The sequence below is a fragment of the Pelobates fuscus genome, chromosome 2, assembly GCF_036172605.1.
Source record: "Pelobates fuscus isolate aPelFus1 chromosome 2, aPelFus1.pri, whole genome shotgun sequence".
NCBI classification, from domain to species: domain Eukaryota; kingdom Metazoa; phylum Chordata; class Amphibia; order Anura; family Pelobatidae; genus Pelobates; species Pelobates fuscus.
In genome coordinates, this window is record NC_086318.1 from 413,636,199 (window position 1) to 413,652,558 (window position 16,360).

Here is a 16,360-nt window from a genome sequence, read left to right on the forward strand (position 1 = left end):
TCGGTTTCGCCACAAATGCCATTTAAATAATTTCCCCCTCGGACTGTGACAGCCTGTGTCAGTCCAATGGGGATTATTGAATGGGGTCCTGGGGGCTGCTGAAGCCGCATTTAGGGTGCTGGCAGCCGGAAGGTGCACTGTGAGGCTCCCTTCACCATTCTCGGCAATTCTGTGTCCATGCTCCACCCCCGCATGCAAGCTCTGCCTCCTGCACATAAGCCCATCCCCAGATGCAAGCTCCACCCCGACACTCAAGCAGTCTTCAGTGCCAGGTAAGCTGCAGGTAATTGGCCAGAGACTTTGTGTGCATGTGCTTGCTAGTGAGTGAGCTTGTATGTTTGTGTGTCAGTGAGCATGTGTGTATGTCAGTGAGCTTGTATGTAGTGAGCATGTGTGTGTGTCAGTGAGCTGGTATGTTTTGAGCTTGTATGTAGTGTGCATGTATGTGTCAGTGAGCTTGTGTGTGTATACATATATATACACACACACACACACACACTACATGGTACAGTGATGAATATAATTTGTGTGTATGATTTTTCAGTGATTGTGTGTGTGTGTGTAGTGGGGGGGGTCTGTGTGTATGTCTGTGATTGTGTTTGTGTAAGTCAGTTATTATGTGTGTGTGGGTCTGTGATTGTGTGTGTGCGTCTTTGATTATGTATTTACATGATTGTGCGTATAGGTCTGTGACTATGTGTATGCGTCTGTGATTTTGTGTGTGTGTGTATATCTGTGATTATGTGTGTGAATGTATGTGATTGTATGTGTGTTTGTGGGTCTGATTGTGTGTGCATGTTTGTGGTTGTGCGTATAGGTCTGTGATTGTCTGTGTTGGTCTGTGATTGTGTGTGGGTATATCTGTAATTGTGTGTATGGGTCTGTGATTGTATGTGTGTGGGGCTCTGATTGTTTGTGTATGTATTTGATTGCATGTGTGTGTGTGGGGGGGTCTGTGATTGTGTGTGTATCTGTGTGTCTATGTAAATATGTGATTGTGTGTATGTATGTGACTGTGTGTATAGGCCCGTGATTGTGTGTGTGTGTGTGTATATTTGTAATTGTGTGTATAGGTCTGTGACTATGTGTATGCGTCTGTGATAGTGTGTGTTTGTGTATATCTGTGATTATGTGTGTGAATAGGTATGTGATTGTATGTGTGTTTGTGGGTCTGATTGTGTGTGGGTATATCTGTAATTGTGTGTATAGGTATGTGATTGTATGTGTGTTTGTGGGTCTGATTGTGTGTGGGTGTATCTGTAATTGTGTGTATAGGTCTGTGATTGTATGTGTGTGTGGGTGTGGGTGTAATGATATTGATGTTACAAAGTTTTGGAGTCCAGTAGCCAGATCAGCAATGTTTTCTGGCAGAGGTAGCCACTCGTTACCCAGGTGGTTGAGCCCCTGAGCCTTGAGTGGCCTTCTGGTCTTAAGCAGAGATGGGAGACTGGAACAGAGAGATGATAATCGTAGTGAGGCAAGCCGAGGTCAGTGGGAAGGAGAAGCAGCAAAGTCAAAACGGTCCAAAATCAGCAACAGGTAGGAGAAACAGGACCAAGCTTGATTAGAGAGTACAGGAACCACAATAATCTGGCAACGGTACAGAGACAGGAAGTGGCTTTTATAGGACAAGAACCAGACACATGACCAGACACAGCTGAAGAGACTTGTCACTGATACCAATGCAGTAGAGTCAAGGATACCAGATCTCAGGTACATTTGCAAAAGGCAGGCTGGTGTACTGGTAAGGAAGAGGTTTAACAGCATGTAAACCAGGGTTTGAAACCCAGCAGAGTCAGTTCCTCACAGTGGGTCTGTGATTGTGTGCGTATGTATGTGATTGTATGTATATGTGTGTGTCTGTGATTGTGTGCATATACATGTGTATGTATTTAGTAGATAGCTCCCTAATTTGGTATCCTTAAGGACACATAACATGTGTGACATGTCATGATTCCCTTTTATTCCAGAGGTTTGGTCCTTAAGGGGTTAAAGGACCACTCTAGGCACCCAGACCACTTCAGCTTAATGAAGTGGTCTGGGTGCCAGGTCCAGCTATGGTTAACCTATTTTTTTTATAAACATAGCAGTTTCAGAGAAACTGCTATGTTTATAAATTGGTTAAGCCTTCCCCCTAATCCTCTAGTGGCTGTCTCACTGACAGCCGCTAGAGGCGCTTGCGTGATTCTCACTGTGAAAATCACAGTGAGAGCACGCAAGCGTCCATAGGAAAGCATTGTAAATGCTTTCCTATGCGACCGGCTGAATGCGCGAGCAGCTCTTGCCGCGCGTGCGCATTCAGCCGACGGGGCGGAGAGGTGGAGGATCGGAGGAGGAGAGCTCCCCGCCCAGCGCTGGAAAAAGGTAAGTTTTACCCCTTTTCCCCTTTCCGAGTATGTTTTCCTGGCACTAGAGTGGTCCTTTAAATGTGGCAATTCCACATAAGGATAACAAATAAGGGAGTTTTCTACTAAACAAAATTAATAAAAGGGGTTTTTACGTTTTATTTGATAAATTAATTATATTATAGATTTTATGTGTGGCCCAGGACAATTCCTCTGCGCTCAATGCGGCCCGGGGAAGTCAAAGTTTGGACACCCATGGCATAGAGCATTATGTCATTTCCACAACACATGACAAAGTATGATCAGTAATGGACAACCAAAAAACAAGTTACAGGAATAAAGTAACAATCAGCGAAGACCTGTGTTTGGTTTTTTAAAGAGTTTATGCAAATCCCTTTATATCATTAAGACCTTTTAAGTCACCTATCATGAAAAATATATTTTTTTAGTCTGCTTGTTGTAAAGAATTATGTAATAACTGAGGGTGTCACTGTTCCTGCCATGGTTAAGGGAGGCAGACAGTAAAACAGAGGTGGCCCTGTAGCTGCTCTAGGACTTCAACTCCTATGATGCTCTGCCATCTTGTAGAGGTTTTGATATCTGTAGTTCTACATTTACAACAGTGGAAGAAATGTCCATTGTGCCATCACTCCACCAGGCCAGTGATATCTACTTCATGCCAGCAGTGAAGCACCATGCTTCCCACTCTGCTCAGCCAGGGTTATTGCAAACCAGTCCCATTCCCAGCACAGATGGAGTGCCAGAGGGTTAGCCATCACTGCAGCAAGGATGGGAGGCGTGGCTAACGGGGACTGGATGCGATGGGCTGACAGTGAGGGGCGGCGTTTCTCGCCGTCCTCATTCTCCGAGCCTGGCATGCTCTGCAGGTCTGTCTGCAGTGACGCCAATCAGCCATAGAGGCCGCTATAGCGGTCGCGGGCGCTGGCTCTCTCCGCCCCTCTCCGGTAAGAATCAGTGCAGCTGCTGCTGTGTGCGAGGCTGCGGATTCCTCCAGTCACTCCCTTCATCTTACCCCTGGACTGTGTGCTCCACCGACTGCCCTCCTGCAGGCACCCCCATCACCACCCCAGGGCATTCCAGGTAACCACAACCAGCACAGCCTCATTATTTCCTTAGATTTGTTTTACCAATTTTATTTTTTTGTTCCATCTTATTTGATGCACGGTAGGTTTTAAGGGGGGGTTAACAGTAAGGGATGCCATCAGCAGGAGAGGGATACTGAGTCTCCATCATGGCAGAGGGAGCACTGCAGAGGGAGAGGGGCTGCTGTGCTAGCCTCCCACCCATCAGGGAGATGTGCTCTGTACAATGCTTGCCCTTCTCCCTGTGCTGTTTAATTGATCCCAAATAGCATTGATTCCCCCCCCCATATGACAGTACATGCATTTTCTAACTAGTACCAGTATGATTGGGGCAATAAATGCTAGTGTTGTCCCTAAATCCTTGACCTGTGCTGTTTTAATTGGTAATAATGTGTGTGATTGCCCCCATTAGTGTGATTTTTAGCTAATTACTGGCTTGTAGGGGCAGTTTCTCTCCCCAGCAGTCTGACATGGGCATTAAATGCAGTCTGATGTGTGCTACATATTAGATAATGCATTCTGTCTGTGCCTGCTAGCACTGTGCTTTGTGTTAGTTAAACGATAATGCCAGCATTTTTTGCCCTCTCTTCTCTCCCAGCAGTTGGATCTTTTATTAATTGGATAAAACCTAGATCAGTGCTACATTCTATCTGCAGCCCAGAGCACTACTACATGTTACAGGGGCTGGATGTCATGTTTGCAGTCTGCATCACTACATTGCAGTATCTTCCCCCAGCTGTAACATTGTAACAGTGTTTATACTGTGGTGGGAGCTAGTAAGATGTCAGGGAGGGGCTTTTAGGTGACCGATCGTTGCCATAGCCCCTGAGAATACTCTGATTTAGAGGGGGTGGATGCAAGTGTCAGGGGCTTGCAGTGTGGATCTAACGGTGCAAGGGCTAGAAACAGGCGGGGTCCTTTGCCTAGATGTACCCCTCCCTGCACACTTCTGTTTGTTTCATGTTTTGTGTATAATCCAATTGACCATCAAACCTTTTATTCAAAGGCTGGGCTTTCTGTCGGTTTGTATATTATTGTATATATTATCCCTCTGCATCTCCAGTTTCTGTCATTTTTCTGTGCATTGGCGTCACAGAGTTGGCTCATTGCCATGGATTTCCATCCTACCCTCCCTATTACTTCAAATCCTTCAACAGGTTATTTTCTTTGTGTTTTATTTATATATATATATATATATATATATATATATATATATATATATATATATATATATATATATATATAATTATATCTATTGTGTGTGGTGTGTTGTTGTTTTTTTTTGTTGTTGTTTTTTTTCTCCTATGGGAAATCGACAGAAGTGCATTGAGACATTTCATTCTGCAAGGTGCCCTGCCTGAAGCATACCCACATCCGTCAATTCGCCATGGCACAGCGGGTGTTACTGGGCTTTCAAGCACCCTCCAAAGTATTTGTCTGGGAAGGAACCACCTGGGTGTCTGAAATACAGTGCAGTAAAAAAAAATAAAAAAAAATGCGCTGCATGCACTGCTGAGGATGATGCAGCACGATGCAGCAATTTGGCAAACCCTCCGTGTTCCCTCTGCTTGCATGGGCATAGGATGCTGTGCCCATGAGAACCCCACCCTAGCAATGCATTACAGGATTTCCACCGGCTCCTGCAGTCAGTCTGTGCTGACAAGTGAAGCCCCCCTTCCCCAATTTACTGCTCTCACACTGAAACTGCAAGCACTTGTTCCAGCGGCAAATGTGCAGTATACTACTTGTCATGTTGCCATGTAATGAAGGCAGTGGGGGCGGTTTAATTACCGTTCTGCAGATTTAATGCAGTCAGAGATGCGAACAGCTGAGCCGACTGCTGTATTCATCCCTACCGCTTTGGAAGAACCTGTATGAGTTAAGAGTAATATATTTTAATTACTCTGAAAATTATTACATATCGGAATGTAAAAGCCAACAGTCTAATCAGCAGGAAGCAGCTGTGCATCTTGTTTTAATTATTCTTTGCACATTGAGTTTTATAATGTTTGTGTCCTTCGTGGCACTAGGCTTAAGAAACGTATAGTTGCCTCTAATTGCCCTCCAATGAGAGAGGTGCATTGCAGTGGTGGTTGAATTTGGCAGTTTTAGTCTTTCTTTGCAACAGGGACCTCTCTAGTCCTGTATCTGATTTACTGTTCTCCGGTCTGACTGCCATCTTCATTAAGATCACAATTTGCAAGAAGCCCTGTGGTCCAGTTGTGTGTTTTGTTTTTGTTTTTTTATATATAGAGGACAATTCCTTTTTGTTATTGTCCGTGAGAACTGATCATAGTTGGGTTAGTTTTTTCTTGGGATTCACTGTGCAGAAGGTCCTGTAAATACATTTTGTGTCTCAGAAGTGCTTTGTAATTTCAAACATTTTGGAATATTGTATTTTAGAAATGTGAACCCTGCACCTGTCTGCGCGGTAAGGTGGTGATGTGCGGAAACTCATGGGAGGAGTAGTGGATGCATGGAATTCTTTCCAGCCATAAGAAAGTTCATGGAATTCCAATCACATTTTCAAAAGGGTGTATATCTGTGTAATTTAAATCAAATTCTTTGGAACATATCAGTTGCAGAATGATTGAGTAATGAACTCATTCTAGTTTTTTTTTTTTACTTTTTTTTATTTTTCAGTATTTTTCTTTTCTGTGTTACGTAGCACTATAAGTAGTCTGATAATTTCTGTTGACGTCTGGACATCCTAAAAGGATAAGCGTTATTGACCCTCTCTTCAGGACAAAACGGGTGCATTTCAGTGACATCCCCAACAGATGCTCTCTGAAAACATCAAATATTAACAAAGTTTTACTGTCAAAGGACAGTTTATTGTTGGAGGGCTTAGTCAATCACCAATGGAATCGGTTCAACTTTGTTATTAAAAACTCCAGTACGATCATAATCTCAGAAAAATGTTCTGTTGGACAAGGGCTGTCTAATTAAAAGCTGAATGAAATGGAATGTCATACTATGGCTGTAGAAGATTATGTTAAATAATGGATTCAGGTTTTGAATTGAAAACTAAATAGGTGATAAAGAATCTTCTGTAACGTATTTTTCAGACCTGAAAGGTTAGGAAGTTGTATACGGTTTGCGTGTTTCATGATTTCTTTAATAAAAAAAAAATCTGTACACTTTTATTCACTTTAAAAAAAAAATATGGTAATTGAGTTAATTTTTCCTTCTTGGCACATTTTTCTAAGACATCCTGCGAAAGGTAACAACAAATAGTAGTAGTCCTTTTAATTAATACTACCTGTTTTCAATAATTAGCTGCGCATGGGGCTCTGTTTCATAATGTTTGTTAGACACGCCTCATTTTTACGAATGGCACGCCTAAGAAGACTATCTGCATAAAATTGATTGCAGGTGTTTTCATCTGTCATGGAGCAGACTGCTATAACCTTATTGTATGAGGCACTGGAAGTTAAGAATTCAGATAAAGGGTTCGATGAGCTAGGTTAGGGTTAGACAACGAACGGTGAATATAGAGTTTGTGAGGAAGTCAAGGGTGGAAGCACATATTGGAGGTATTGACAAGATCAGACCAAACATCAGTCTTGTCTTTTAGCATACCCATGGAGCGTAAGAACTTTTTTAAAAGTATGAAGAATAGTTTAATTCTATATTCTCCCCTACTCCTCCCTTTCCCCCCCACCCCCAAAGGCTGGTGGATTGTTTGGTATGGTGTGTCCAGCCCTTCGGTACACCTTTCCTCCCACATTACATTTCTTCAGTTTACTTGAATAATATGGCCACCATTCTCTTAGAATGAAATGCTCCCACTCACCTTGGTGAAATTACATTTACAATACATAGCTTGACAACCACAGGGATCAGGGTTCATACCAATACCCTGTGGAATGTTTTGTACGGAACTCTGTGTGCGCATGCTCCTTCTGACATCTCCCATAATGCAGTATGCGAGCACCTGTCCATAGGCATTCTTTGCACAAGGCTATTATCATGCATTGTCACAAGGTGTGACGTAAGCATGTTGGGTTGTGGAGATGCTCTGACCGAGGCAGTACTTTTTTTTTATTTTTTATTTTTTTAACTCTAAAATATATGAGAACTGTGAAATGTCATAATTTTGTTTAATGATTTGGTTGTTTTTCAGGGTGAATTTTAATTTAACAATTTATAATAGTATTTTTTATTTATTTATATAGGGTAGCTATAACAACGCAATATTTTATATTGGAAAAAACCTTAAATTGTACTCACACGTGGTACTATATTGTTCCATGACTGCCAGAGTTTTCCGTCTCATTTAATGTTTTTACTGATTAAAACCTCTGTAATGCCAAGTGCCGTTATGTGGTTAAAAGGGGTTATTATTTTGAAACCGTTTGGGAAAATTTGTTTTTAGTCTGGAATGACATATGGTTGTAAAAAGCCAGAAGGCCAGAAATGATTGTTCTTAAGGAGAAATTTGCTTCCATGGACAAAATGTGCAGTCTGTTATCTGCAGGTAAACCTTCTGGAGGTATTAAACTGCAGATTAAGGGAGAGTTGCCAATCTCTCCAAGTTACTAACTGCTAACAGATTTATTTTTTATAATTTTGTTCTGCAGCTATTTCTAAGGATTAGAGTGACCGTTGTAAATAATTGAGGAATACTAGATATGTCTCCCTGGTATAAAACATAGATGTTTATTTATTGGAGTGGCGCATCCCTTTTACACTGAAAGGATATTTAACCTAGTTTTTCTATTACATTTTTTTTAATATGTATTTTGGTTCTCTGGGGGCAGTACTCGCCACTTCTGTTGGCTAAACAGATTGACTTAATTCATAATAACGCTTGCTTTCTTACCAATGTTAGAGGCACTAGATACGAAGTAAAAAACTAAAAATGTGTTTTTCATTACGCTTGTGATTTTGAGCCAAACTAATAGCAGGGCTATTTACTAAAGTAATAGTTGAAAAGTCAGAGTGAATTTCAAATGTAAGACGTGAGTTATTACAGCCCAACTAGTTCGGATTTAAATTTGAAATTACTTTGGGTATCCAGCTATTTTACCTCCATATAAATAATCCTCTTTAGTGCAATGTTTTTTTTTTTTTTTAGTGGATGCCAATTTAGTTTTTGTTTTTAGTTATTTTTGTTAACTTTAGAATAACATTTAAGGAGTTTTGACCTCCAATTTTTTTTTTTTTTTTTTTTTTATAATAACGTTTTATATAGATGGATTTAAGTTTATATAATGGCCACTATAAAATGTTTTTTTTGTATTTCAGCTCACCAATAAGACATTTCTTCAGAATTCAAAGTAATTTTTCAAATTTTAGTCTACATTTGCCAAATTGAAAAACAGGATTTATTTCCAAAAGTTAGAATTGTCATGCATTCCAAATGAATTAGAATTTTAAGGCGAGCCAGGCATCCCTTTCTAAAATAGTGTACACTTTTTTTTTTTTCTTCCTGCTTTCTCTAAGTGGTTTTGGTAATCCGTTTCCCAGATAATGTGCTCTGAAAATGCTCTGTATGCTTTCACTGACAGATGCTCGATAATACTTACATCCTAAATGCCTATCATAGCGGTCTGAAATACTTCCAATAGCCAGCATTTAAATAACACAAAGAATGTCTCTCCCTTTTACATTGTTGGCATCTGTCTACAGCGAGGAACCAAATTCATGACATAACTGGTTATTGTCAAAAAAGGAAGTGCAAAACAGTCCTACTTCCTGCTGGTGTTAAATGGCGCTATTTATGTTTTTGACTTGTGCGAATTTTATAAAGCATAGAGGTTCTGTTTTAAAAAAAAAAAAAAAAATTTACGAAAGGAAATTGAAGAATGGTGCATAAGAATTTCTATATGTGAATCTCTAAAATCACAGAATAGGATTTGCTAGAAATTTTTGTCAGGGAAATTTGTTAAAGTGATAATTTTAAAGTGAATTTCGAATTTTAGGCCAAGAGTCAACTATGTTTCCCGCAAGTTCATCTACTTTGGTCTGAAATTTACTTAGAATTCTCACTTTAGTGACTAACACAGTTTTTTTTTTTTATTTATTATTATTTTATGTATTCCTTGATCTCTAGGCATGGTTTTTAATAGTAAATCTTCTCTAAAAGACTTCAGCATAGCCTTTATCATAATTATAGTTAGAAATGAATAAATGCTGCCATTGTCCTCCGAAGGATGACAGCTGGTAGAATATCTGAGCTACCCCATTACCTTTTAATGGGACAGATTATGTTTCTACATTATCACCTACCTTCATCATATTTACCAGACTTTCAGTGATTTGCCCAAAAAAAATCCATTAATATGGACAGCATATTGATGCACTGCAAGCGTGTTGCACAAGTGGCTCTAAAAGCTCTTTCATAACTTTCTATGAGAGCCTATACATCTGCTGTGTGCATGTGTGACTGCAAGTACATTAATTCATGAAATGCATGAATACAGCAACGCTGAAAGTTAGAGCACAGAGCAGGTGCTATTGGTTCAGCTGTTGAAAAGTCTTTCATTTGTTAATAGCATGAATGCATCTTCCCACTCAGTTATTTAGCCCATAAACAAACATGCTTGGTCTGTGGGATATTTACTAACCAGCTCTTATTTCGTGTCCGCACACTTTTTTTTTGTTGTTGTTAATTTTGCCGTATCAGCCATATGGAATACTTTTAGTGAGTTAGTGAGAGGAAATGTGTAGGCAAAATTGTGTGAAAATGGCTTTTGGCTGATGCATATTTTACTCTTAATATCTCTGTATAAATGTGGTATATTGTGAATAATATGTGCGTTTCGGAACATTGCAGAAGGAGTAATGATGGTACAAGTAGATATGTATGATTTTTTTTAATTTTTTTCTGACAATCTTTATTTTTATTGGGTAAATCACGAACGGTATACATTAGATACATTGAGATGAATGGTCATGTCATATCAGAATAAGAGTAGTGATATTTCAGCACATGTTATAGTAAACTGGCAGGAACGATGCACACGGTGTGGATTGAAAAAGAACATAAAACATTTTGGCTTTTTCGTAGACAAGTATAGAAGTCAAACATGCAAAAATATGAGGTTAACAAGTAGGGCGGTATCAGGTGAATGGTTAGAAATAATGTATATAGACACAGGTATTAATTGGTTGTAAGCAGGGGTTAACCATTCAAAACTAACGTTTTCTTCACCGCAACAGGCTGGGTGGAGAAGGGCCCCCCCTCCCCCCATACTGCTATGGCTAGCCTGTCCCCCCTCCCCTCCCGGATGCCCGCGTTTAGTTCATTTCTACGGTCCTGTGTCTCTCATGCGAGCCTGATTGGCATGTGGTAGTATACTCACTGGTGGGAGACTGATCAGATGCCCATCTATTGAAGGGGTATTTCCCAAGTGGCCGAGCTAGTCAAGTCTGGTTACTTTTTGTGATCGGAGGGCTTGTCCCGGATCAGGGTGTGTGTGTGTATATGTATATGTATGTGTGTGTATATATATATATTTTTTTGTGTGTGTGTTTTGGAATGTGGACTAATCTTGGCTAGTACAATGTTGTTGTTTTCTCGATCAGTATAATTTTTAAATTATTTTGCCAGACCCTTAGAGAGTCTCTTGGGAAAAAAAAAAAAAAACTGCAATGTTAAGCGTAGCTTATTATGGGTTGGGTTTCCTATTATTGAAAATATGTTGCTACATTTGTATTGGGTTAGGCAGAGTTACCTAGGAAGTAGACTTTCTGAACTACAACTCCCACAAAGCTTTGCCTACCTTACAGGTGATAAAGTCGCATGGAGTTTCTACTTCTGCAATAGCCGGGGATGTACGCTTTAAGCACCCATTAATAAGTTAACGACTTCAACCTTATTAAAAAAAATATCTGTCCACAATGCAGGTGCATAATTACATTAAATTTGTTATGGCTGTTCTTGAATTTAAATTTGTACTAAACTACGGGAAAGCTATGATTTAAGTGGGCTGGTTGAGGGTGCTGCAAGGTTCTGGTAGGTGGCTGTAGGTGAGGTAAGTAAAACTCAGTTTGTACATTGCGCCTGATGTATGGGTTACTGCTTGCCCATTTTTGGTTTTAATGTGGTTTCCTTATGGTTTATCGCACCAGCAGCCAGATCGTCCACAGCAAACTGCTGCATATTTATTTATTATTCTGTACTTTATCAGCTGTGTTTTCAGTGATTCTACATAAAGAACAGGTGCAGCTGTTAAAACAGCCATGTTTTTACATGATAGCAGTCTGTTTTTTCCCCTCCGTATTGGGGATTAGATTAAAGGCTGGACGGTTGGGGGAGGCTAGAATGGTATGGGACTGATGGCATATTTGCCATTTTTAAAAGCTATACAATTTCTTTCGTCCGTTCTCAGCAGTTTGACACAACGCAGTTTAGCCTCATTGAAGTGGTCTGGGTGCCGTGCCCCTATTGCACTTAGTGCTGCAATTTTAAACATTCCAGTTCCAGAGAAGTTGAAATGTTTACGTTGCAGCACTGTCTGCATCCAGTGGCGGTCTACCAGACATCCACTGGAGACGCTTCATGGATTCAAACAGATTTTTGTCCGGTAAGGGACGCTGGACGTCCTCACGCTCTGTTTCCCCATAGGAAAGCATTGAGACAGTGCTTTCCTATGAAGAGGTCTAATGCACGCGGCACTCGCCGAGCATACGTATTGGCGCCCGCTCGTCGGGGGAGGGGGAACCGCGATCAGGTTATCAAAACGTTTTTTAACACTTTACCACCGCGGAGGAGGAGGCAGAGGGAGCGATAGTGCCAGTTATAAAGCTACACAATACTATAATGGTACATCTGGATTTTAAGTTTGCAAGTGAGTTTGGATACAGTTTTTGTGTAGATATGAAGTTTCCATCATTCTGAAGGTGTAGTCACTGTGCTTAATATGCTAAACATTGCTGTCCAACTTTTACCACCTAGCTGTATTAGATTACATTTTCCAGAATACTCTGCTAGCCTTTCTCTGGTTTTTATAGACAAATCTTGTGTGGTTTATCGAGACGCACACAAATCTTTGGGTGACCTGTCTCCTCCCAGGCAACTAGGAACTTAACGTGTGTGTTTGTTTAGCAGTTTTCCTTCTCCTAAGTGAGTGGCACTGTTTTGGGGGATAAACTACTTATCTTGTAAATCCCTGCTGTATGTATTTTTTTTATTTTTTTACAACTTGTCTGGCAAATACACCAAATAATGTCGTGACTGTTCATTTGGGGATATGTGCGTGGAAATTCCGAACAAATGGAGAGCCGGTTCACAATGTTTTCTAATATCCAAAGCATTTCCTAAAGAGACATATTTTATTTGTATGTGAAGCATCGTGGCTCATAGGTGGGAAAGCCGTGGTGCGTGTCTCTTTCAGCCAATCCGATGTATAATTTGGGTGAGGGAGAGTTATTTTCTGAAAAGTGGGACAATCACCATGAATACTGATAGAATTAGCAGGTAGCACCCCATTGGCGATTTAATATGATTTTTACAGTTTTCTATTACTGTCATTTTGATAAACCTCCCAGTGTGGGGTTTTTGGGATCCCTGGGAAGACTAAGCTTGTTCAGACTATTTGGTAATTTATTAAACTTGGAATTGTTGGGACTGACCATGGAATTTTACATTTTTTTTTTTTATAATATAGGTGAACTGCAGACACTATACGACTATTTGACCAGAATTTTCAACAATTACAGCTTAGTTAATAATAAAGACAATTATATTTGCTGGACCCAATTTGTAGCAAACTGAAACATGAATTGCAAAATGTAGGCCAAAGCCGCCAAACTTTGATTATAGGATACTTTGGGAATTTTCACACACCATTTTATACTGAATTGAATTCCTAATGGCAAACTTAGACCCAAAATAAATTTAATGTTTAGTGATTAAATCTGCGTTTGTCTGGGTTGATTGTACATGTCTTCATCCAACCCTGTGATTTTCTCAATTTATTTCTGCAATTCAAACTTTGGAGAATAACAATTGTTTGGAACGCTGGATGCTCTACAGCTGGGGTTGGCAACCATGGCACTCCGAATGTTGTGAACTGCATCTCCCTTGATACTTTGCTGGCATTATGGGAGATGTAGTCCAAAACACATGGAGTGTTCTACAGTGAACAATCTGAACGATTTCCCCAGAGCTTTCAGGAAGATGTCCCTGTATAATCCTTTTTAAGATATAAAAAAAAATTATTTATGGAAAAATGCTGAATTTTGTCCAGTGTTCCAAGCAGTCAGTCTGCATGGCAGTATCATGTAAATCTTGCTAAAGAATGATTTGTTGCCCAAGGATGCATTATCTTTGCCTTTTAAATGTCAAGGGCATCCTTGGACAATGGCTGCACCTGCATTAAAAAAAATGCAGCAGGCTTGACTGCACTGTACTCCTCACCCTGTAGTGTTTTTATTGGAGTGAGAGCGAGAGAATGTTATCGGCTAAGGGCTGTTGCACTGAGGTGTGGTTCAGTCCCATATGAATTGGCTCTTACTAATTACATCATGTGAGAAACCTTTCCGGAGCCGTGAAGAAGAATGACATAATCTGGAATCCACATGAAAACAAATTATCATCCCTTGGCAAAATACACCAAAAATAGAAAACTAGTTTAATCTGTTGCATAATACCATGTTTGGGGTCCTGTTAAAGGGAAACCATGACTTATCTGAAAAATGCATAATCGTATAAAACATTGCAAATCACCTGCAACTTTACCTTTTTTACGATGCTCTATTTTTCGTTCAGAAATATATATTAAAAACTCACAAATGACATCACAATCCAGTTCTATCAAGGCACAGCCTGGCACACAACGCTAATGAGGAGGAGAAATAGAACCATTGTGGGATATTTATTAAAGTGTTCTGTTTAAAACTTTAAAGTGGAGGGGTCACCAATTGAATGCACCTGCTCACTGCTGTGGTGATTATCATCACTTTTTGGAAGAGAATAATTTCATAAATCAACACTCTTGTTCCATTGCTCCTTTTATCTGTATGCTCTCAAACTAACAGCTAAAATGCAGGTGCTCAGTTGCAGGAGAAATAGGTGGGTATTTCTACATTATATTATGTTTCTCCATAACCACTTCAGTATTGTGTAGTGGTTATGGTGCCGGTAGTGCCCTAGCGGCCCCCTGTTGTAAGTAGTCAAACTGTTTGAGAATGGTTTGAATTCTTACCTGGGGTCCTCCTGGTGCTGCTCCCTGCCGCTGTAGTGGATGTGGTGCTTTAAGGCTTCTATTTAAGGGAGCAGGTCTGTGGCCACTCATTTTATCTTGTTGTGCAGCTGTAGAGTACCCTAAATCTGAGTTAATAAGGGAAAAAAGGATGTAGAGTATGAACATATGGAAGCATCGGCTAGGGAGTTTCTCTAGCAACCGCAGCGCGTGCACTGTGGTTGCTATGGGTGGAGAGCAGAGGGACCTCCTGTGGGAAGGTCTTTTCTGCTCTCCCTTGTCTGTCAATACGAAGGCATGTTGAGGCATTGACTAAGCGCTAGGGGGGAAAAACTATTTTTAAATTCGTTTTTTTTTTCCCCCCCCCCTCTCCTAATCTATACATTTACTAGCAAAACTGCTAACACAATGTATACATAGAATCTTCTGCACAATCTAATGAGCATAGGATGTTTGGGGCACGACATGCCTTTAACATATATTTGTATCCAGAACAGTAGCATTTTGCTTTGAGACTTTTGCCAGTGTTTTGTTTGTATTTAAACAAAATCTTGACCAGAATGTAAGATCAAGTTGATATAAAAAGTGCATTATTAAAGAGACCCCATAATCACTATTGCTTATTGTTCGTGCTTTCTCCCAGATTGGTGTCAAATCACCTTGAACCATATTATTTATTTATTTTGGTCCCTAAATAACTTTTTAAAGAGTTTTTAACTAAATGTTATGATTTCTTAATATTAAATAAAGGAATTCACTATATTATTTTGTTAAATTTTTTTTATTTTTTATTTTTTTATTCTGATTACTATTGAATAAGTATCATTGAATATATACAGTGTGGTAAGGGTATTCCAAGTGAGTGGGGGGAATTCCAGACACACAGGGATATTTCTACAGCTGCTGTGAGCACTAAAACCAATTTAACTTGAACATTCGGTCCTCGCATCTCCAGATCTTTCAGAATGCGGACGTTAACCTTCTAGTGACCTTTTTTTTAAGGCTTTTTTTTCTTTTCTGTAAAGTAGCACTCACGTCCATGATAGGAATGTACTTAGCACAAGGTGAAATAGTGCAGCCATTAAACAAGTCATTTAAATTTCTAATTTCCCAGTGCAGACGCCAAAGTGTAACGAGCGAAGCATGGAATGTTTAAGGACAATGCTACAGAAAGGAGTTTAATCTTTTACTGTCAAACTTCAAGTGGAGTGTATATTGGGAACTTTTCAATGTCTACTTTAAAAAAAAATAAAAAAAAAATAAATCTAATTTTAGAAGAGTGTATGTGTTTAGGACCAGTACATTCCCTAATTGCTGGAGTTGGAAATTTCGAAACTGTATTTAAAAAAACAAATTCCAACCGGATTTCTTTCATCGAGTATTATATTTAGTGCCGAAAATGTCATATCCTTTGGCCTTTGATTATTAAATTGCCTATCAAGACCAAAGACCGCGTGAGCTGTGAATAAGGGTGATCATTATTAGTAAGTGTGGAATATAAAGTTCTGTCTAACGAGGAATGCTAACTAAAGGTATGTAACATAGTATTTATTATAAATTTTGCCATGAATTTTGAATACTAATTGAAAAGTTAGATTTGTTTAAATCTGATCTCATACATTTTAAAGTAAACCTGTCCTCTAAAATGTGGGGATTTCAAGTTCAGATTAAAGGGTTATTCAATGCACCATGACCACTTTGCTGATTTAAAGTGGTTATGGTGCCCAGAGTCTGTATGTACAGTGTTTAGCGGTGACAT

General features: G+C 39.6%; 1 protein-coding gene across 1 annotated transcript in view; it reads left to right on the top strand.

The window, feature by feature from the left end:
• The first annotated feature begins 3,265 nt into the window (after positions 1–3,265).
• SPTBN1 (spectrin beta, non-erythrocytic 1) overlaps positions 3,266–16,360 on the top strand; it is a 140,691-nt gene continuing 127,596 nt past the window's right edge. Inside the window, exon 1 of the mRNA XM_063443971.1 lies at positions 3,266–3,446. The gene's annotated coding sequence lies outside the window, so the exon portion shown is untranslated. The remainder of the gene's footprint in view (positions 3,447–16,360) is intronic.